This window comes from Phacochoerus africanus, chromosome 9 (assembly GCF_016906955.1).
Source record: "Phacochoerus africanus isolate WHEZ1 chromosome 9, ROS_Pafr_v1, whole genome shotgun sequence".
Classification (NCBI taxonomy): Eukaryota; Metazoa; Chordata; class Mammalia; order Artiodactyla; family Suidae; genus Phacochoerus; species Phacochoerus africanus.
Window position 1 is genome coordinate 20,126,193 of NC_062552.1, and position 24,155 is coordinate 20,150,347.

General features: G+C 43.9%; 1 protein-coding gene and 1 long non-coding RNA gene across 4 annotated transcripts in view; one reads left to right on the forward strand and one right to left on the reverse strand.

Moving 5' to 3' along the window:
- The window catches only part of CARMIL1 (capping protein regulator and myosin 1 linker 1), a 313,277-nt gene that overhangs the window by 75,605 nt on the left and 213,517 nt on the right, over nt 1–24,155 (forward strand). The gene's annotated exons all lie outside the window — the stretch shown is intronic.
- LOC125136359 (uncharacterized) overlaps nt 1–24,155 on the reverse strand; it is a 67,078-nt gene that overhangs the window by 32,851 nt on the left and 10,072 nt on the right. Inside the window, exon 2 of the long non-coding RNA XR_007137165.1 lies at nt 8,379–8,514. This is a non-coding gene — a long non-coding RNA (uncharacterized LOC125136359). The remainder of the gene's footprint in view (nt 1–8,378; nt 8,515–24,155) is intronic.

Here is a 24,155-nt window from a genome sequence, read left to right on the forward strand (position 1 = left end):
AAACTATTAGTGTAGGATGGATAAAAAGCAAGGTCCTACTATATATAGCACAGGGCACTGTATTCAGTATCCTGTGGTAAACCATAATGAAAAAGAATATGAAAAAGAATATGTATGTATATGTATAACTGAGTTGCTTTGCTGTACAGCAGAAATTAATAGAACAGTATAAACAGGCTATACTTAAATAAAATTAAAAAACACAAGATACCTAAGCTCCTTGTAAGAATATTTCCATTGACCATTAGGGGGCTTCAATTATTCAGCAGGCAGACTTAGAAATTTTCTGTTGACTATTTTATCGCCCATTCGTTTAGTCTGGGGGTGGGGGTCCTGAGTTCTGGATGCACACTGGGGTCTCTGCTAAACCAGAGGTACTTTTAAAAATTGTTTTGTCAATTTCAGCTTATCGATTGGAAAATACTTTTTCAACAAAATACTTATTTTTATTTTTTAATTTTTTTGCCATTATATTTTCTGGGCCAACAAGAAGAGAAGGCTGAGACAGCTGAGGCAAAAGCTGTAACCACGAGGGGAGGTGTGTCCTGAGATGCTGCAGGGGGACCTCTGAGAAGGCAGAGTGGAGGCCAGATTGACACCTGTCAGTTCCCATCTTTAGGCAGAAGATGTGTGTAATTGAGCTAATTTTGAAGTGTGTGTTCCTCAAGTGCTTGGTGTATTTTTTAAAACAGCCCTCATATTTCTTATGCATGATTCTGATGAATTTCATCCATTTGAAATGATTCTGATTAATTCCTTTTAACTTTCCAATTAGTTTATGGTTCTTCCAGTTGAGTATGGCTTATTTCTAGAAATGGTAATGTGTAGTTGTAAGGCAGTGTCTTGGGCCTTGAGGGACCCATGAATTAAGTGAAGCTCAGTTTTGATACCTTTGACCCCCCCGCTTTTTTCATTTTCTCTTTGCCCCTCCCTAGGATTCAAGGTCTTTACCTTTCTCCTGCCCTCATCCAAGCCTGACCTCAGCAAACTCTGACATTTGAAATACATTTAAGCTGAAGTCGCCTTCATGAAGTGACAAATTTAACTTGCTCCCTCTCCCAGGAATAACTGCAGTTAACATTTTTTCCTTATTTTAGGTGTGAAAGGCCCTATATCCTCCTGATGAAATTTCAGGACCTATAGTTTTGAGTCCAAATTTTTTTAGTTGTGACCTTATTCCTTATAATCATACCACATTGTAAATTGCTTATTTATTTATTTGCCTTTTAGGGCCGCATCTGAGGCACATGGAGGTTCCCAGGCTAGGGGTCTAATCAGAACTGTAGCTGCTGGCCTACACCTCAGCCACAGCAACGCAGGACACGAGCTATGTCTGCAACCTATACCACAGCTCACAGCAACGCCGGATCCTAAACCCACTGAGTGAGGCCAGGGATCGAACCTGCAACCTCAGGGTTACTAGTTGGATTCGTTTCTGCGGCACCACAATGGGAACTCTAGTAAATGTCTGTTTTAGTTGTGGGTGGCTGCCACGCAGGAGACACGTTTCTGAGAAACTTTCAGAAAGTAGCACTTTTGTTTTCTCTGCTAAGTGAGCGAGTTTAAAAAACAGGAAATGCTGGGAGTTCCCATAGCTGCATGGTAGTGAACCCGACTAGTATCCATGAGGATGCCGGTTCAATCCGTGGCCTCACTCAGTGGGTTAAGGATCCAGCATTGCCGTGAGCTGTGGTGTAGGTTGCAGATGAGGCTTGGATCCCGAGTTGCTGTGGCTGTGGTATAGGCTGGCAGCTGCAGTTCCAATTTGACCCCTAGCCTGGGAACATGCATATGCTGTGGGTGCAGCCATAAAAAACAAGACAAAACAAAACTGAAAACCAACCAAAAAACCACAACAGGAAATGCTACTTCTCCTATGTCCTGGAGTTGTCATCCTAGAAATTATAACTGCACCAAATATAATTCAGCAAACAGTAATTGACGGCCAGTTGCATGCAGTTAAAACTACTCCACTAGCTATAGAAAAACATCCACTTCTCTTCTTTTTTATTTTTTGCTTTTAGGGCTACTCCTGCAACATATGGAAGTTCCCAGGCTAGGGGTGGAATCAGAGCTATAGCTGCCCGCCTACCCCACAGCCACAGCAATGTAGGATCCGAGCAGCGTCTGCAACCTACACCACAGCTCACGGCACTGTTGGATCTTTAACCCAGTGAACGAGGCCAGGGATGGAACCCACATCCTCATGGATACTCAGATTCGTTTCTGCTGTGCCACGATGGGAACTCCCATTTCTCTTCTAAAGTACATGATGGGGGAAGAAATTGGGTCGATGCAGAATAACTTTAAAAATTCTAGACCTTGGGAATATTCCTCAGGATGGCAGAAAGTATAATAGAATGATTTTGTGAACAAGTCACTTTGAGAAATAGGGGTTAAATGAAGTTGGGTAGGGATTTTGTCACCCCACTGGAGCTCCTAGAAGGGGACAATGTATGAAGTATTTCCCATATTTACTGGACCAAGGATTTAAAATTTGTGTTATTGTTATTATTATTACAGCCTTATTATTACTTCAGGGGGACTGGTGTTCTTTGGAGAACAGTTTGGAAAATGCTGCTCTAGACCATGAAAATACTCTCTCTCTCTCTTTTTTAAGAGCTCTTTTACATTAGTGTGTATGTTTTTATTATTCAGAGACAGAATATATATTCTTTAAATAGTGTGATCATGGATTCCTGTCCCAGTTTCTCCATTGGTTATATAAAGAGCATATGAATTTTACCTGGGTATTAGTGGGGTGTTGGAGGGTGGGGCGTCCAAAGATGATGGTGGCAGTGACCTCCCTGGTATGACCCCTCCCACAGTGTGCTCACTTAAGGATGGTGCTCAGTGTTCCTTCTAGAATGCAAAGCAAGAGGTAAGCATTTGCTCTTCTGGTTTATAGGTGACAGATAACTTGCCCAATATACCACTTAGGGAGTGCTCATAACATGCTAGCCACTTTTTTTTTTTTTTGTCTTTTTAGGGCTGCGCCCGCAGTATATGGAGATTCCCAGCTAGGGTTTGAATTGGAGCTGTAGCTTCTGGCCTACACCACAGCCACACAATGCCCCATCTGAGCCATGTCTGTGACCCACACCACAGCTCATGGCAATGCCGGATCCTTAACCCACTGAGTGAGGCCAGGAATTGAACCTGCGTCCTCATGGATACTAGTCAGATTCATTTCTGCTGAGCCACAATGGGAACTCCCACTGGCCAACTAGCCTTCTTTTTTAAGGTGATGAGTTTTAAAAAACAAAAAACAAAAAACACTTATTTGAGGTAATTATGGATTCACATGTAGTTGTGAGAAGGAAAAGAGAATTTGCATACCTTTCATCCATTTCCTCCAGTGATAACATGTTGCAAAACAATGTTACAGGTTCACCATGAAGCCATGAACATTGATAAATCACCAACCTTATTTAGACTTCCTAAGTTTTGCATGCGTTCATTTGTGTGTGTGTTTCGTTCTCGGCAGTTCTGTCACATGTGACAATTCACGTGACCACCACAGTCAGGAGAGCAGACAGCTCCTTTATAAGGATCCCTCGTGGTACGCTTTTCCAATCCTAGCCAACTCTCTCTCTGTCCCCTGCCTCAACCCCTGCCAACCACTCAGCTGTTCTCTATAATTTCGTCCTTTCAAGCCTGCTCTATAAATGGAATCACACACTAGGAACATTTGGAGATTGGCCTTTTTTGCATACTGGCCCCCTTTTAATCCACTCTTTCTCATCTTTGCAATGATCTAGCCCTGGAGGGATTATGAATCCTCTTCCAAAGATGAGGAAGTGAAGCCTCAGAAAGGCGAAGTGGCACAGCCAAGGCCACAGGGTGAGTGGACCACGGAGGGGGCCCAGGTGTGACTGACTCGAAGTCCTGGCCCCTCTCACTCTGGCCTTGACCTTCCTCGGGGCACTGGGGACTCATAGTCTGTTCTTCACAGATACAGTTCTCCTCCCCTGTATTCAGAATTAGCGTTCTTATGCTTCTTTTTTGGTTTTGTTTTGTTTTTTCAATTATATCCCTAAAGAAAGAAGATTGGATCGCATTATTATTTTGCAAGTGCAGAGATGGGTATTTTCTTTCCTTTCAGCTCTCTTTTGAGCTGTATTACCAGTTTTGGAGATTTCTTACTGACCTCTCACCACCTTGACACCCAAGCACAAATGACAGGGATGGCTGTGGTGTTGGGGGTGAAGGTAGGGGTTCATGTGTGCCATTCCTTGAATCCATATATAGGCATCTTTGACCTTGAGCCTATCTGCCTGCAGTTCTTGGCCTGTTGGCTTTGGTTGCTCTGGTGCTAAACTTACTCCCAGAGCCCTTGGGACTCAGCTCACTGCAAACAAGCAGTTGTCAGAGCACGTCAGGATGGTGGGAAAGCACAACACATACGTTTCTATGAATCACAGGCATGTCAGATGCTCTATATTTAAGAGAAAACTCCCAAACTGGAAGCAATGAGGCCTTTTGAAATCTCCACGTGGGATGCCGCTTTTAACAAGATTATGCAACAGCCGCATGCAGATTTTTGTTGAGCCCTGAGCCCATCAGATAGGCTCCTCTTTCAGAGTCATTGAACTAGCTGGTTCCCTCTGCCTAGAAAGCTCTTTCCCAAGATTCCACCTGGCTTGGCCCCTTCCCTCAACCTTCAGATCTCTGAATGATGTTACGTTCCCCCACCCCCATAGTCTTCCTTGGTAGTTAAAAAATTATAACATGCCGCCTCCACCCGGCTCTCCATCCTTGCTTTATTTTTCTGCATCACATCTGACATGCCTTATGCCTTATTTATGTCACTGTATTGTTTTCCTTCTGGTGGAACGTGAGCCTCTTGAAGGCAGGCATTTTTGCCTATTTCATTCGTTGTTGTATCCCCAGCATCTTAGAATAGTGTCTGGCACATATTAGACAAGAGATATTATTCACATAAATGTGTTTGAATTAAGTTGCACGATACAGTAGAATAATCATTGTCTGCCCAGGTCGGCTTCCGGTAAGAGGCTCATTTAAGAATGTTGAGTCAATTTAGTAGAGTATATACTTTTCTTGCCTACGTAGACCATGTGTCAAGCAGTGACTTTGCTGTATGAAAACGATCGACTTTGGGGGAGCTCTCGCAGATGTAAAGGAAATTAACCGGCAGATCTAGGTAATTGAACCTTGTAAACGATCCTAGAAGTGTTTATCCTTCTGCCAAATTGAAGCATGAGTTCACTGTTTGCATAACCACCTGTGTAATTCCTCACATTAGCATTCCAGCATGTATTTGGTGAGCTACACTCTTCAATTTTGCAATGAAAGTATTTTCACATGTTGGCTGCTACTGTGCAAATTGGTTTCCCCTCGTAGCGCTGGACGCTTTTTTGTGCCCCTGTTTTGATTGAGGGGCGTGCGGTGGTCTGGTGCCCCAGAGCACGTGCCTTCTGGGTGGAAAGAGAATCCATGGTGGAAATAAGCTTTTGGCTGAGTTTTTCTTTGGGGGGCTGTTTTGTTAGTGGTAGGAATGGGAGAAGAAAGAAATGTTGCTCTGGGGATACTCTAGGTAATGTATGCTCTGCTTGAAAAAAGATGGTGTTGTCTGTATAGCAACATAGAAGAGCAGGATGAGATTGAAGCTTCTGGGTCAGATGAAGGGCTGGTCTCCCTGGGACTGCTGGAGTGGTTTGGAAGGGGCTGTGCTGTGGTTGGAAAAGGCCTTGGGGCGGGGGTGGTGGCTAGCACTCCCTCTCCCACCAGTGCCTGTAGGATTGACAGCTCTTCGTGGTATGGCTGTGGCTGCTTCCTGCTACTTGGTCCTATCTAAGATTGCCGAGAGAAAACAGAAGCACTAATTCAAAAAGATGTATGTAACCCAGTGTTCATAGCAGCATTGTTTACAGTTGCCAAAGTATGGAAGCAACCCAAGTGTCCATCGACAGATGAATGGATAAATGGTATATACACGCAATGGAATATCAGTCATAAAAGCACTGAAAATTTTGCCATTTGTTACAGCATGATTGGACCTGGAGGGTCTAATGCTTAGTGAAATAAATCAGATAAAGACAGACAAATACCATGTGTTTTTACTTACATGTGACATCTAAGCAAAATAATTATAACAAAACAGAAATAGACTCAGCTATAAACTAATGGTTACCAGAGGGGAGAGCGGTGGGGGGCAGGAGGCAGGGGCCAGAGAAGGGGAAGGATATTAAAAGGTACCAACTGCTAGGTATAAAATAAGTAAGTTACAAGGATGAAATGTACAACACAGGAAATATAGTCAGTATCCTGTATGGAGTATAATCTATAAAATATTGAATTACTGTGTGGTGCACCCGAAAGTAATGTAATATTGTAAGTCAACTACATTTCAATTAAAAAAAAAAAAAAAAAAGCCAGCAGGAGAGAGCTTGGGCAGGCAAGAGTTAAGCCAGCAAGAAAGTATTTCATTTTTGGAGACAGGCCCCCATGTGTGAACACTTGGCTCCAAACAACTCACACTTGGCTTCCTTGTCCACAGACACCCCCAAACCACCTTGCACGTCCTGGATTCAGACTTTTTAATGCCAGCCGAACATTAAAGGAAATTCAGAGTACAGCTGTAAGGGCAGTTTGGGGAGTTCAGTCATTCAGGATGCGGAAAGCAGACAACCCTGATGCGCATTCAAGCTGACCGGACACCTTCTCTTTGTCAGTAAAGTTATTGCTAAATTTAAGTAACTCATCGAGGTCAGACAGTGCTTAATTAATTCCTGAGCACAGTCAGCTGGCCGTCCTTTTCCCAAGGGAAATAAGCTCAGCTGAGTTACTTAAAATCACACTTTTTCCACTTCTTGAAATAATTTCCATTCCCCCGCCCTAGAAAAAGTAGGCGGCTGCAGAGGGAATGTTGAGACAGAATCATCAAGCCATTCGTGTTAAATGAGCTCCCGTACATCACTCTTCGAGCACATTGAGCAGACAGCTAACATCCCCTAATAGGCACCAGCTGCATACAGATCAGTGCTTTGAAATGAAACCAAAGGTGGGCAGTTTGAGGAGGCGAAACAGACATGAGTTGAGAACCTCACAGAACGCCAGGTGCAAAAACCAAGAACACGAGAACTGTCTGATCATCCTCGAGTCTTCCTAGTGAAATATTTAAATTCTGCAATCTTTACTCGTAAGTCCCTGGCCCCTACCCTTCAGAAATGGTCGAGACATCTAGATGTGGAATTAATGAGACTTCCACGTGTCTGAAAACTTACTTCACAGGTGTACATCAAGAAACTTAGGTTTCTTGATCCAGATCTTGAATTGGTCAAAATGTGTTGTATAGGCCAGTATGTCATACAGAATGGTTACAGTTATTGGTCTACAGTAAGGAATTGTAATGAAGCGTTCTTTTAGGAGGGGTTTGTGTTTTTTTTTTTTTGCCATTTTAGCAAGGAAAATTTCAAATGATCCTATTTGCCAGTTATTTTGGCTGAATTTTAAAAACCATTATGTGATTGGATCACACATTCTATTTTTTCTATAATGGAGGAGTTCCAGTAGCCAGTAGCCTGAATTTTTAGGAGTCTCTTCTTGGGCTCTAGCTACTGAGCCTAGTGTCCACACAGGGCCTTTGTCAAAGGATTTTAATATTGGGTGGATCTATTTTGTACCTGGTTCTAGGGAACATTTCTTGCAAACCCCAGATGGGGGAGCTCATTATAACCCGGTTTCACCCATAAGCATAGCCCTGGGCATAGAAGCCATTAGAGCGAGGCCGATTGTCTTGGGTTTTAGTTTTATTCCCAGCCCATGGGTCATTTTTTTGTAGTCTACGTAACAGTAGAATGCAATGCTGTATTTAGGTTTTTTTTTTTTTTTCTTTTTCAAATTACTTAAGACATTACCACAGCTGCTTCTCAGTTACTCGGATGCTTGAGACTCCTGTTTGCATGCTGCCTGGGTGCTGCAGTTTGATTAACACCGCAGCTGGTGGGTGTAACGCCTGGGCACCACCCCCCCCCCCCCCCCATTCCATCTGCCACCTCTCACCACTTCCTCTGCTTCAAGGTGGCAAATTCCCAAATAAGCTGCCGACTTTCCACCTTTCCAGGGGCCGGGCCTTAGGTTCATAGTAGCTTCTTTCACTGGGAGAACTTGCCCCAGCTGGAACCCCACCCTGGGGATCTGCTGCCTCTGAAGTGCTTGCTTTGTATGGTCGGGGTAGGTGTTAATTCTTCCCCTTGACCTGGAAACTTTGGTAAGGAAACCACAAGATGCTTTCAGATGAGGCAGCTGCGCGCCCCCTCCCATTCACTCCCTTGTTTTTCGAGCTCAGAATCTTACTGGAAGGTAGGAATGTTGCAGCCAACACAGCTTCCCCAGCGATGAAGGGTGCTGCTTACCTTGGATCCCCTTCTTCCCAATGGCGTTGCCAGTCTTGGCCTTTTTCCATGTCGGTAGTGTCCACAGGGAGCTGTTTTTCCTTGCCACCTCTTTTCAAAGCTTATCAGACTCTCTCTCCAGTGCTCCCCCGGCAAGCTGTTACAGTAAGCAGAAAAACAAGCGTCAAATGCCGAGCTTCTCCCTTCTTGCCAACCTCATTAGTAAACAGTGATAAAGTATGTATACATATAATTACATGATGCATATGATTAAACATTTGCAACCCGCTCAACAGGGCACCTGCCTAATGCTTTTCTTAGTATGGAATTTTCATTTCAGAACGGGGAGCCGGGTATTCTCCATTTTCCTTTTTAATCCCGCATCTCCCTGGGGGTAGGAGGGAGAAGGTGAAGAAGCATCTTCCTTTTGACCACAGCTCTAGGGTTCCGTAAGTGTGGTTTTATTACACAGAGAGTGGACTGGAGCAAACTGCCTCTCCCATACTTACGTTTATTTTTAAAAATATGTAGTCCATTGATGAACTCAGCTGTCAAATAGAAAGACCTGGCTATTCAAAAGAAACCTGGGAAATAATTGTCATCCGTGTGATCTGCTTGCTCGTAGGAGTGAGAAATGGGGATAGCTGGTATTTTGCACCTTCCCCATGGAGTCGCATCATCTCTGGATTCGTGTGATGCTGGCGTACCGTGAGATGTGCCTGCCTCAGTTCTCCCCATCTGTGGGCTGAGGTAGGAAGTGGAAAGACTAAAGGGCCAGCTTAGGACTGAATCAGAGTTTTAGTTCATGAAGCAAGTTTCATGGAGTACCTTCTGGGTGAGAGTTAGGGTATAACTTAAAGTTATTGGCCTTGGAATCAGACCCCAGTCAGAGTCCTGGCTCAGCCACTGTGTAGCTTTGTGGCCTCTGGCAAATTTACCATCTTTATCTCAGCTTCCTCATCTCTAAAACTGGAAAATGGTGATAAAGCCTCCCCGTGGGATTATTTTGAGAATTAAATAAGATGATGCATATAAAGCATTTAGCACAGGGCCTGACTCACTGAGAACTATTTGTTGTTAGTGTAATTAATTTATATATGGAAAAATATCTAATGTGTGTTCTGCCTTCTAGAAGCTTAGACCCCTGTAGGGACGAGACACATTTGTAGTTTGAGGGGAGAGAGAGGGACTCTTGACTTGCTGTGGTGTAGACGGAGGACTTCCCGGGGGAGGTTTGGAGCTGCCACATGGCACAGCTCCAGGAGCATCATTCACAGCATCGTCTTTGTCAGAGGGACCCTCTGAGTGGTGCAGGTGCACTGGTTGGGATTTTGAATGGGGCCGTGAAGGATGAGTGGAACTTGGATGGATAGAAGAGGGATGAAGGTGGTCTTGGTAGGAATAAACAAAGTTCTTTCAGAGGAAGTTGAGGACCGCGCCCCCCCCCCCCCCAACACACACACAGAGCTGGCAGGAGAGCTGTTGGAACTGAGGGAGAGGAGGCAGACTGTGAGGCTGCCTGGGCTTTGCCAGTTATGGAAGCTGGGTGGAGTGACCTTCTGCTTTCATGGGTACAAGATAGGGTGAAATGCCTTGGTTCGTATTGTCTTCGTTCAGGGTCCTTTGTGTAGGGCTGGGATTACATATTCCCAAAGAGACCCTTTTTTTTGGTGATAGCTGTTTAATCCGGATAAGCCAAAATACCCAATCAAAACATTCCCTTGTTCTCACTGCCATTTTTTTTCTTTAGCATTACTCAGACTTTTTCTTAGATACCACATTTGCTCAGTGATGAGAGAGAGAGAGAGATGCTGTATGATCTTGTACCCTGGTTCAGGTTTTTTGGCCTTATGTTTCTTTTTAACTTCTCTGCAGTTTTTTCTTTCCTCTTTTTACCTCTGTGGTACTTATTTTGCTCTTTTTTTAAAGTTTTTTTTTAAGGTTTTTTTTTTTTTTTCTTTCCCATCCCCTCTTCTCTCTTCTTTTCATGGCTGCATCTGTTGTATATGGCAATTCCCAGGCCAGAGATCAAATCTGAGCTCCAGCTGTGACCCACACCACAGCTGCGGCAGTGCTGGATCCTTTAAACTACTGCACTGGGCCAGGGATTGAAGTGGGGATTGAACCTGCATCTCTGTAGCAACCCAAGCCACTGCAGTCAAGATGCCTAACCCACTGCACCACAGAGGGAGCTCCTGTTCTCCTTAAGGGCTTTTGAAGTCTCTAGATATATCATGGCATAAATTAGGTAGCAAGAAAAACATTTTTCTTTTCTTTCTATGGCATGTGGAAGATCCTGGGTCAGGGATCAAACCTGCAGCACCACAGCTGCAACCAAAGCCACTGAAGTGACAGTGCTGAACCTTAACCCGCTGAGCCACCAGGGAATTCCAAGAAAACATTTTTGTTACCATTAGCCTTCAATTTTTTTTTTTTTTTAGAGGCATGACTTTGGTAGATTTCTATTTTGAGGATATAATAAAACTATAATGATCAGAAGTAAATGGTATATTCAGTTAACTTGTGAATAACTTTAGCTCAGTAAATCTTCCAAGTTATTTTAAAGAACACATTTTACTGGATGTTAGGTAATACTTGATGCTCTACGGCAGGCTCAGCAGACTTTACCTGCAGGGGGCGAGACAGCAAATATTTCAGCCTTGCAGGTCAATTCTCTGTGGCAAATGCTCAGCTCTGTTTCTGAGATGTGAAAGCAGCTATGGACAACGGATAAATAGATGGATATGGCTGTTTTGCAATAAAGCTTTATTTACAGAAATAGATCGTGGGCCGGCTTTGGCTCTCTGAAGCCAACTTCTAACCCTGCCCTAAAGGAAAGAGATTTTGTTGTACTGGGCAGGTAAGCAGAAAATGAAAATAAGGTAAATGACAACATTTCTCGATAATTAACTCCACCAAACACTTAATTTTTTTATCCTATTATTTGAAGTAACCTTCGTGTTTAATAATGTATTTGTAAGTACATTATTTACAAACATCTTTATTATATGCACACATCTTTATCTATCTATCCATCCATCTGTCTTTATAAATCAAGGATCTAAGGCTTAAAACAAGCAACCGTTTATTGTTTTCTTTGTATCAGGCCCTGTGTAGGTCATTGGAAATTTACAAGTAATTTAGGCACAAGCCTTTCCTTTGGGGAGCCACAGTCTAGACAGTGCATCATTGTTGCCAAATGTGGGCCCATGCCTTGGAACACACTGAATATGTGTCTCAGTGTGCCAAGGAACCTGCATTGCAAAAGAGACTTTGGGGGGACACTCTTTTCTGTTCCTACTGTGGATCCATTTGGTACTTCTGCATTTTTGTTTATTTGTGTGTGTGTGTGTGTGTGTGTGTGTGTGTGTATTGTTAGAGAAAGCCTGCTCAAAGAATTTACAAGCGGTGAAAATGTTTATTTTAGTACCTTAGCTGCCAAGCTCTCAGTCTTGATGATTCAAGAGGTTATGTGTTTTCCTGTCCTCTGTAGTTTAAACTTAGTCACCTTAAATTCATCTTTCGAATTTCTGTCAGCTCTCCCTATCAAATTATGGACCAGACCCGCCAGATTGCAGAGGGTAATTTTTTAGTCGTATCAAAATACGCAGGTAGAGAGAATTTTCCTATGTCTAATCGCCTCTCCAGAGTGTTCTCTGGGCCTGAGCCATTCTGACCCTTGCGCACTGGCTGGAGTTGCCAGACAGTTCACGAAGGAGAAGATGCTCAAGTCCAAGTGGGTATGGACTGTGTCCTCTGACCCCAGCAGCCGGTCTGCTGCGTGCTTCGGGTTGGCGCCCTTGGATGGTATCTGTGGTTCTGATAGCTCGGGACCTTGGGAGCCAGGCAGAAATTACATGTGATGGAGTAGCGAGTAGATAGGACTTGTCTCTAAGTAGGAGATGGGCATGAAGAGGTGTGGCTTCCGAGGAGTTCGTTGATTTCATCAACAAAATGCAAGAGAAGTGGAGAGAGAGGGTGAAGAAGACAGGGCTTCAAGATGAGAACAATCTGGGCTCAGGTGACTTTGGAAAAGGCTTTGGAAGAAAGAGGGCTTTCATCTCTTTCTGCTTTACAGAATTATAAAACTATATTTCAAAGAACTGTTTCAGGAGAGTCTATTGAGAGGAGAGGAAGAGCTTGGGGTTGAGGGAAGAAAATAAGAAAAAAAAGAAGCACAAAGATAGATGTTTACAAATACCATTGGCAGAGCATGTCAATGGTGAAGACAGAAAATGGAGTGAATGTAAAAATATATAAATGACAGCCATTTATATCAATTCCTCTATTAAAAAATACAGAGGAAAGGCCTTTTTTGTTTGGATGAAATAGTGGCTTGCTTTTGAAGTCAAGGGAAATTTTACTGACCCTTTGGGGTCATGAAGGGTCAGCTGGTGGGAATAAGATGGACTCAGATTGTGGTATTTGAGGGTATCAAGGAGGCTCTGTATGAGGTGTTAAACATACATGGATGTAAAAGAAAAGCATCGTGCCCATCCCGAGGTTTTAAGAAATGGAAAACAAAACCACTGCATTCGAAAGGCACTAATCATTTCCATAAATATATACCAATCCGTACAGAAGAGTATGATCTGCTTCTGGTGACACTGAGTCATTCTGTTCCAGGTGAGATTAAATCTAGGTTTAAATCTATTTGTTGTTGGTTTTTTTTTTTTGTCTTTTTGCTATTTCTTGGGCCACTCCCGCGGCACATGGAGGTTCCCAGGCCAGGGGTCGAATCGGAGCTGTAGCCACTGGCCTACGCCAGAGCCACAGCAACGCGGGATCCGAGCCGCGTCTGCAACCTACAACACAGCTCACGGCAACGCCGGATTGTTAACCCACTGAGCAAGGGCAGGGACCGAACCCGCAACCTCATGGTTCCTAGTCGGATTCGTGAACCACTGCGCCACGACAGGAACTCCTGTTGTTGGTATTTTGATGTTTTCTCTCCAACAGGGTCATAGCTTTCTTACTTTTTTGTGTCTTGATTACCTTGGAACGAAGGTCCTGAGATAGAAAACTATGGCTTATATATTTAAAAACTCATTCTAGAAAATTTCTTGGGAACAAATTATTACGGGGAGTTTTTTGTTTTTGTTTTGCTTTTTGTCTTTTTAGGGCTGCACCCAAGGCATATGGAGATTCCCAGGCTAGGGGTCCAGTCGGAGCTGTAGCCGCCGACCTACACCAGAGCCACAGCAACGCAGGATCCAAGCTGTGTCTGCGACCTACACCCCAGCTCATGGCAGCGCCAGATCCTTAACCCCTCTGAGCGAGGCCAGAGATTGAACCCGAGTCCTGAAGGATGCTAGTTAGGTTTGTTAACTGCTGAGCCATGACAGGAACTCCTTATTATGGGGAGTTGTAAATATCTGCAAGAATCAAATATTGTATGGAACCTCTCATCTAATTTTCTGTATTTAAGAAATTCAGAATGTTTATTTTCACCAACTGAAGGCTTATTGTCCCAGTGCTCTATCTGGGGACAAAGCCTGAAGGGCAGGAGCATGACATGATGGGATCTTCCCTAGTACAGCTCAGATGTAACAAAAAATAAGCACTCTTGTCCTTTGCCTGTTTTGCCCATGTTGGTGCTCAGATCCCCCTGTGGCCAGCAGCACTTGGCACCTGTGCCAGAGGTGATGCCTCAATTAAGACACTGGCTAAAAAGTTCTGGGCAGTACTCTGATTTTAGCAAAAGCTAAACGGTCTAAATTCTGTAGTGCCAGCCCAGGGCACACAGGTACTTGGGCTTTCGCTGGCCTCCTCTGCTTCGGGACGTGGGTTTGCTCTGGTCTGCCCGCTGGGTGCTCACTGAGGCTGCACAGGGCCAGCCCTGCCCCTTCTGTGCCAAGTAGAAGCTGTGGGCCCATGTGGCACCGCAGGGACATTGCACTGGTGGAAAGTCACTTCTCTCTCTAGATTTGCATTCAGAGTGTTAGCTCTGGAGCAGAGGAGCCGTGAATGTGCAGCTGTCGCTTCATCTCCCGTGTGTTAGGCTTGCCCAAACCTCATTCCCTGGAAACTTCAAGTGAAAGTTCCTGCAGGTACCACCTTCCAGATCAGTATCTATTCTATAATCACTGCTAATTCTGGAGAGTATTTTGTTACGTCATCCACTTATGGTTATTGTCTTTTTCTTTTGGCAAGTATGAAATTGTCATCCTCAGAAGCCTGGCTGCCTGTGATGTTTATGGCTGGAGGTGATCCTGTTTGATTTTGTCCATCCATTTGTCCATCCAAGCATCCCGTAAACATTTACTGATACCTGCTGTGTCTTGACTACTTTGCTAGCGGCTGGGGACACAGTAATTACTGGGATAATCATCCCTCGAAGAGTTCACAGGCTAGGAGGGCAAGGCAGTCAGACAGCAAAATAGTAACAGTGAGCTCCGTGCAGTGATAAAGCTACGCAGCCTTTCAGAAGAACACAGTCAGCCCCAGGCATCTGGTGGAAAGAAGGAAAAAGAGGATGCCACGGGGGATTTCACTGTCATTAGGGCCAAGAGTGGTGAGATAATGGGCCAGAGCATGACATGATGGGATCTTCCCTAGTACAGCTCAGATGTAACAAAAAATAAGCCGGAGACGTAGCCCCATTGCTTTGTGACAGAGTTGGGTCTGTGGTGAGGTCGCTGGTGAAGTGTGGGGAAATCTGTGAAGGGGATTCAAGCAGTGGAGCAACATAGATACGTATTTGTGTTCTGGAAAAGTCCCTCTGGTGTTTATGTACAGTGTGGTGGTTCAGGGGCCACGGGCTGGGAGACTCAGGGAATGCCGAGGCGTCTGAACCACTCATTCATGTGTCTCATTAAGTTAACATTGATCAAGCACCGCTCTGTTCTAGACACTTGGAGTATTCGTTCACATAGGAGAACAAATGAGAGAATTTTTTTAGGATTTTTTGGAGGTGATTAATATGAAATAAATTGCAGCGTTTGCTGTTCATGATCATACCAAACTTTTGAATGTATATTTGTTTTATGAAGGAATAAACGAATTTGGGATATTTTATCTTGCACTTGGGCCTCTTCTGTGGTGCAAATTAGTAAGTTTCAATAAGTCAGCTCCTGGAGTTCCCGTCGTGGCGCAGTAGTTAACGAATCCGACTAGGAACCATGAGGTTGCGGGTTCGGTCCCTGCCCTTGCTCAGTGGGTTAACGATCCGGCGTTGCCGTGAGCTGTGGTGTAGGTCGCAGACGCGGCTCGGATCCTGCGTTGCTGTGGCTCTGGCGTAGGCTGGCGGCTATAGCTCCGATTCGACCCCTAGCCCGGGAACCTCCATATGCCGTGAGAGCGGCCCACGAAATAGCAAAAAGACCAAAAAAAAAAAAAAAAAGTCAGCTCCTGAGGTTTCAAAGACTGATTATTCCAGTCTGTAGATTATTCTAGGCCATAGACGCTCATTTCTTTCTGCTCATTAGCACCTCTCCCCGAGAGGAGGGAGGAGAGTGAAAATTTCAGTCTGACTTGCCACTTGTTAGCAGTTTTGGTAAGGAAGGTGATGGAATTAATAGCACATATAAAAATTGGATTTCGGCGTTGCCATTGTGGCTCAGCAGAAATGAAGCTGATTAGTATCCATGAGGATGCTGGTTTGATCCCTGGCTTTGCTGAGTGGGTTAAGGATCCCATATTTGCCGTGAGCTGTGGTGTAGGTCGCAGACTTGGCTTGGATCCTGCGTTGCTGTGGCTGTGGTGTAGGCCAGCGGCTACAGCTCTGATTTGATCCCTAGCCTGGGAACCTCCATATGCCTCGGGTGCGGCCCATAAATAAATAAAATAAAATAAAATAAAATAAAAATTGGATTGCAAGTTGTCATGGGCTTGCTCTAGTACATAGTTCGTTCTTTCTCCCAAGCCTGGGTAACTCAATGCCTGGATGTATCTGTTTGGGTGCATGTCTCCGACACCGAGGGGTGAGATTAACCTGGAGATTTGGTGTGAGCAGATAGCCCAGGAATGAATACACTTCATTATTTTGCCAATCACCTTAATCATGTGCAGTAGGAAATAAGTTACCCTGGTCTGATATGAGGACATGGAATTTATCTTCTCATTCCTCTGAGCTTTGTTTTTACTTGAACTTGGCTGGTATAGTATGGAATCAGAATTTTAAAATAAAAGCCGTCTCTCTGAGGCCTTGGAGACGTAATAGTACCCGTCTCCTAGGCTCATGATGGGGATCATATGCATGAATATAAGCAGTGCCTAAGGTCCAGCGCATGGTAAATATTATATAAAAATTGGCCATTATTATTGATCTACTTTTCAATCAGAATCTGCATGAAATGAATAAGCAACAGGTGAGAATCAGGACAATACCAGATAATACAATATCTAGATAAAACGGACAGTAGACCCTGTGGGATTAGGTAATATATCACCTTTGCCCTCACTAGCTGGGCCAGACTAAATATTTTTAAATACTCAGGTTCAAGGAAAGTTAAAATTGTTTATACTTGGAGATTTACATTTGAAAAATTCTTGGTATGAACCAAAGAATAGGGAACTGCAGCATTTGGGCTGTGGCTTTTCTTCAGCAGTCCCTGAAATAATTCTGAAGAGCACGTGCAGAAACCTCAAAGTCTGACTAACCAGATTGCTCAGTTTATCAGGAACTATACTCACCATCCCTATTTCAAGACAAATGAAACATCAATGTAAATTGTTCCAAATTTTCTAAGAGGTCTACATTTCTTTAAATAGAGGAGGTACAAACTCTTAAATAGCAGTGTATATTCTGCAATTTAGCACCTTTCTTTATTTTCTTTTTAGGGCCATAGCCATGGCCATATAGAAGTTCCCAGGCTAGGGGTGGAATCAGAGCTACAGCTGCCAGCCACAGCCACAGCCACAACCACGGCAACATGGGATCCGAGCCCTGTCTGCAACCTACACCATAGCTCACAGCAACGCCAGATCCTTAACCCACTGAGCGAGGCCAGGGATCGAACCCACATCCTCATGGATACTAGTCGAATTTGTTTCCTCTGCACCGCAACAGGAACTTCCTCAGCAGCTTTTTAAGCTATGATTTTATAACCATCTTTTGAATTTGAAGTCAGAGAGTTTGGAATTTCTACTTTTGTTCAATTCAGCAAGCCATTGTCAAGATGCAGCTGGTGAAGATGTTGAGCCTTATGAGATGGAGGGATGGAACCCAAAGGGACTTGTTTTGTGGCTACAGTGACTTCTAATCGAAGTGAAGCAGCTACACATATGGAAGGTGATGACTTGATAATTACAGTTAGAATATTTTTAGTATAAGAATGAGGCTTTGGGAGAACAACATAAGCAAATAGTCATTGTATGACCTGGAGAGTAAGCACCAGTTATGACTATGGGCTTCTGTAACTAGTAGGTATAATGACTTCTTGGCTTCTGGCTAAGAGTCGTCAGAGGACCCTGTGATTTTGGATATTTTTTTGGATGAATGAAAAGGAAATAAGGGGAAAGGTGGGGGTGGGGGTGGGGGCTTGACAGAGGGGCAGGTGGGAGCAAATCTAGGTGTGTGGGGCTCCAGACCTTAGGAATCATTTTGCGATTGTAGCATCACACCTAGCATGTGTCTGCAGGTGTTGAGAAACAGTTTTGATATCCACAGCCTGTTACATGTTGGGCTGGCATTGTTCTCCAGAACTCCAGGAGCACTCAGGCTAGAAAGTGTAAAAAGGCCAGTGCTCCTTCTGGTGACAACTGCCCTAGTTGAAATATCTGTGATAGGAATTGAAGCTTGAAGAGTCGAAGTTCTGTGATAGGAATGAAGCTTCCTGTTATATTATTACTGCAGGTTGCCAAGGTATTTAGCTGGACAATGGCATTATTCTTTTTTCAGCGTTAGATGTGGGTTTCTCCCTTTACTTTGTCAAGCTTTGCCTTGAATGGAGGGAACAATTAGCCGAAGGGGAATTCAGCTTCCATTCCTTATTCCTGGGGCTCTCCTCCCTCTACAGCTGGGGAAATCCAGATGACCATGCCTGCAGCTTCAGCTTTCCTCAGCCGTTGCCAAGTGCCTGGAATTGTGCCATGCACTGTGCTCCTCTCATCCCTGATAATGTGCCAACAAGAGGAAGAACCTTCACTCTTTCTATGCCGTTGGCTGCGGACTGATGTTTGGGTTTCCCAGAATTCATAGGTTGAAGCCCTAATCTCAATGTGATGTTATTTGGAGGTGGAGCCTTTGGAAAATGATTATGTAAGGACGGTGGAGCCTTCTTGATGGGAAGAGAATCCTTAGAAGAAGCGATCAGAAAGCTGGCTCTTTCCTCTCTCTGCTGCGGGGGGTGGGGGGAGATACAGCAAGAAGGCACCCATCTGCAAACCAAAAGGAGGGCCCTTATCAAGAACTAAATTGGCTGGTACTTTCAGCTTGGACTTCTCAGCCTCTGGGAAGGTGAGAAATAAACATGTGTTTCAGCCACTCAGTTCAGGGTATTTGTCCCAAGCACACTGAGAAAGGGTCTTTGGGCAACTCTAAAGGAATCTGTCCATCAGCCTTTCATTAAATGTTTAAAAAAATTATGGTGCTGTCATATATATATATATATGTGTGTATGCACACCAGTCTTTTTTAGGGCCATACCCACAGCATATGGAGGTTCCCAGGTTAGGGGTTGAATCGGAGCTATAGCCATTGGCCTGCACCACAGCCACAGCGACACCAGATCCAAGCCACATCTGTGACCCCCACCACAACTCACAGCAATGCTGGATCCGTAGCCCACTGAGCGAGGCCAGGCTTTGAACCCGAATCCTCATGGGTACTAGTCAGGTTTGTTACCGCTGAGCCATGGCAGGAACTCATATATATATATAAATATATATATTATAACCTCAAGTTATCATTAAGTCAAGTGTTAAAAAGATGTTAGCTGCTTAAGTGAGATTGGAAGTAATGGGTCACTTAGAGTCTAAAATGGAGTAATTGCTGGAGTTGAATATCAGTGCTTTTTTATTCTAGACACTCTGACACATGAATACCAGTGCTGGGAATTCTTGAGTCAGCATGTGAAAAGCAAAAGGCAGGGAGTTCAGTGTCTGCCCAGTGATCAGAGCCAATTAAGCAGGGAAAGGCAAGCTAATGCGGGTATGGGCAGCAGCAATGAAGCTTCCGTCTGCCTTGTTCTCTGGATGTAGGACTCACGGTAATTACGAGCGGTATGCAGTATCAGCAGAATGCAGGTTAGGAATTAAGAATCAGCAACAGACATCTGGTTTTCTGCACAGGACAATTTCCTCTATGAGGCTACCCAGTGATGTTGTGTTGTATGCTAGGGAGCCTCCACTTAGTTGTTAAAGAAATGATTGGCTTGTAATTGGTAAGATCTTTCTGGTGGTCATTGCCTAGTTTAAAAAAAAAGAGTTTAAAATATTGCAAAAGTAGAGTAATATAATTATAATGATGATTTCTTAGATATGCTGTCATTTTTTTTCTTAAAAATAGACCTTGTGATTATGAGTAGGCTCCCTACCCTTTCGCATTTGCTGGTTTTTTGGTTTGTTTTGGCCACACCTGCACCATGTGGAAGTTCCCAGGCCAGGGATCAAATATGGGCCACACCGTTGACCCAAGTTGCTGCAGTGACACCACCAGATCCTTAACCCCCTTCACCACAAGAGAACCTCTCCCTACATTTGCTATTTTGAGGTCTCATTTTTCCAGTGCTATAATGATTTTTTTTTTTTTTTTTAGGGCTGCACCCATGGCATATGGAGGTTCCCAGGCTAGAGATTGAGTCAGAGCTGTATCCACTGGGCTACACCACAGCCACAGCAATGCCAGATTTGAGCCACATCTGTGACCTACACCACAGCTCATGGCAACGCTGGATCCTTAACCCACTGAGAGGGGCCGGGGATCAAACCAGCATCCTCATGGATACTGGTCGGATTCGTTTCCGCTGAGCCATGACAGAAACTCCTCTGTAATGACCGATATTACTAATATGTGTTAGTAATTTGTCTCCAAGCTCCTCCTAAAGCTCTGGAGTTATGCCTGTGATTAACCTTATCTGGGAGTTTTTCTAGACTCTTTACATTTCTTAAAGAAACAACCGAGATGACGCTTTAGAAGGTCAAAATTTTTGGCTCTCATGATTTGTATGTTTTCAAACATGTGAAAGAGCTTTTAGGGTCAGTTGTATAATTTGAAATAAACAAGCCTAAAATAAATCTGATGGTGTTCATATAAGAGATATTACTCTCAGAGGTAGCTGTTTGTACTCTGCAGAAAACCTTTTATTTCAGTAATTTGCACTAATGACTCACTATTATTCTCGAATATTTCACTAATGTCTTCATATTAGGGGTAGGTGGCTGGTGCTCTTACTGGCCGATAACAGGGCGTGGCCCTTCATAAGTCATCTTTGTGGGAGACCTTTGAAAAATACACTGCCACACTTGAATGTAGATTCTAGCTCTGGATATGAAAAGATGAAGGACCACTGGGCTGATTATTCTGGGATGGCAGAAGGAGGACAACCTGCAGAGGCAATAGCTGGCAGGAGCCCTAATTAATCTTCTATTGTTGGGTCTCAGAATTTCATCCCCCTTCCTCCTCACACAGCTGCCTATATGGTATTGAGATCTTACTCAAGATGATGGGTTGAATGAAGTTCTGGAATTTTTACTCTCTTCTGCCATAGTTTTCAGGAATCATTAGAGCTTGGCTATTCAGTAGCCACTAGCCCTGTGTGGCAGTTTAAATGTAATAAATTACAATGAGAATTAAGAATTGTATTTTAGGAGTTCCCATTGTGATGCAGTGGTTAACGAATCCGACTAGGAACCATGAGGTTGAGGGTTCAATCCCTGCCCTTGCTCAGTGGGTTGAGGATCTGGCGTTGCCGTGAGCTGTGGTGTAGGTCACAGACGCGGCTCGAATCCTGCACTGCTGTGGCTGTGGCATAGGCTGGTGGCTACAGCTCCGATTAGATGCCTAGCCTGGGAACCTCCATATGCCGCAGGAGCGGCCCAAGAAATGGCAAAAAGACAAAAAAAAAAAAAGAATTGTATTTTAATTAAAAATTCCTCTGTCACACTAGCCACATTGGGGAAGGCTCCAAAAGGAGCATGTGGCTAAGTGGCTACCATATTGAATCCCATTCTAAGTTCTTTTGGGCACTGATATCAACGGAGATGCAACAGCATGCCCCAGGTTACACAGCTAGTTAGTGAAGGATCAGGAGTTTGGACTCGTTGAGCAGTTAAAAAAAAAAAAAAATGTTGCCTTTCACTTTTGGGCATCGTAACTTCAACTAAAACATTTGTCCCTAGGGTATTGCATCCTTCTTCCAGAGTCTGTGTGAGAGGCTCAGTAATAGTTAAGAGAATGGTTCTTACTGTGTAATTCTAGTTTTAAAAAATTTGTGACTCACTCAGGGGTGTGTGTTCTTGTGTGTGTGCGCACGCGCGTGTGTGTGCCTTGTGTGCAGTGGTAGTTTGCTACTTACGCCATGTATTGCTAATCCTGGTCCATGTGATGCCCTCATGGGGCATCAGAGTTGGACAAGACTTTTGAAGGTATCTGTTTTAAACTTGCACACATTCTTGACAAGGGTGTTGGTGGGGAGGGAACTTCTTAGAAGGGTTCTTTCCACAACCTTTAATTGATTGTGGTGTTGTGTCTGAATACCAAACCTAAAATGTTCCTTCCTGTAATTCCTACACACTGGTCCTCGCTGGTGCATAGAAAAAAGTTGACTCCCTCTGATATGCAGCTTTGTCAATATCTGAAGAATGTTTGTTTTCCTGCTGTCCCTATGTCTTTTTTCCTCTATGCTAAGTAGACCTACTTCCAGCAGCTCTGCCTTCTGTGACTTGTTTTGCAAACCTCTCACTCTCCTGCGTGCTTTCATCTGGACCACCTCCACCGAACGGCTCAGATCTGTATGATGGACAGTTTCACCTTTCATTTGAATATATCTCATGGTGATTGAGATCACAAGTCTCTCTTGAGGGAAGAAAAGGGCTACTTTATCCACATGTAAGAAATATAGGAAACTAGGTTTTTTGGATAAGAAGTAATAGAGTTGGCTGTAATAAATATGTCTTACTTCTATAATCAGAAAGCATTACACAATTTTAATAAAAGGTTGCTCTTTCCAGTCACTACATCAGGTAGAGTTTGGATGTAGTAAGTGCAACAAAAACGAACGTTCTCCTCCTCCCACCTTCCCATCCTCCTCTATTTCCTTCCTCCATCCCACTCCTTCCCCAGTCTTTATGTGCCTGCTGTGAGTCAGGATCTGTGACACTGGGAGACAATGATGAAGAAGAGAGAGGTTTCTTCCACGGAGGGAACATTAATTGGTAGAATTACGGGCAGCAGGAGGGATGCAGAAGAGCATGCTTTAATTCTTTGTGATGGTCACTTATCAACCATATGATCCCCAGCAGGTCTCTCTGTCTGTTCTTGCCTTTGAATTTCTGAAATGAGCATGATCCTTAGTGTAGCTTCCTTCTAGGATTCTTGACTTAAAAGGGCAGAGCACAGGAGGTGAGACTCCTCCAAAGATCATGGCCATGATTATTGTGCTGTCATTCTTGTTGTTGATGAATAAGACTTCTTTGGGGTGAGGGTAGGGTGACTGATCTGCCATGCTAATCCCCCCCCCCCTTTTTTTTTTCACATATTTCTTCCCTTACCCAGTTCTGTCACCATTTTATCATGAGAATTTCCAAACATACAGAAAATTTGAGAGCCTGTCACAGTGAACACCCATGTACCACCACATCGTTTCTACATTTACATTTTACTGCCTATCGCCCTGTCATTATCCAGTGTTAATGAACTTGTATTCACAGAACATGATACGTGGTAGTTATTTTCTCTGGGGACTGGCGCCTTTCCCATCCCGGTTTTGTCCTTCTTTCCAACGGTGGTAATGATGGTTACAATGATGACATGGTATTCGGCAGAAAGTACTACATGATTAACTCATTTAGTCTTCACGATGCTGGTAGACAATGGCTATAATTAATCTCCATTTTATAGAAGAGGAAACGGAGGCACAGAGAGATGAGATGATGTGTCCCGAATCCCATAACTAGGAAGCGGCAAAGTCAGAAACCTGGTAATCATTCTGGTTAGGCTAGGTTTAAAACATTTTTTTCATCTGTAGGATTCATGGGAAAAAAAATTGAGATACCATTTATAATTATGAGCAATAACCTCTGCATTTATGTTAAGCTGCTAGTTTGTGGCAGCTGTTGTGCCAAGAGGTTGGGGTTCTGCGGGTGATGAAGTCCTGATCTCCTCCCAAGCCAGCCTAACAGACAAAGCCACTGTGAGTTCTTGGAAGAATCAATGCTTTAATATAAACGACTTTACTGGAGTGGTTAGAAATAAAGGGATTCAGGAGTTCCCGTTGTTCTCAGTGGTTAACGAATCCGACGAGGAATCATGAGGTTGTGGGTTCGATCCCTGGCCTTGCTCAGCAGGTTAAGGATCCGGCATTGCCGTGAGCTGTGGTATAGGTTGCAGATTTGGCTTGGATCCTGCGTTGCTGTGGCCCTGGTGTAGGCCAGCGTCTGCAGCTGCTATTGGCTCTTGATCCCTAGCCTGGGAACCTCCATAAGCTGTGGGAAGTGGCCCTAGAAAAGGAAAAAAGACTAAAACGAAAAGAAAAGAAATACAAGGTTTCAGTAAAGCAAAGCTATGTATCTAATTTTACTTCAGAGAAACCCTTACACACGGAAATAGTTGCTTTTGGGGAGTATGTGTGACAGGATAAAAGATTCCAGCAAGTAAACATTACCTATTTACAGATTGATTTTCTTTTGCCTTAGTGG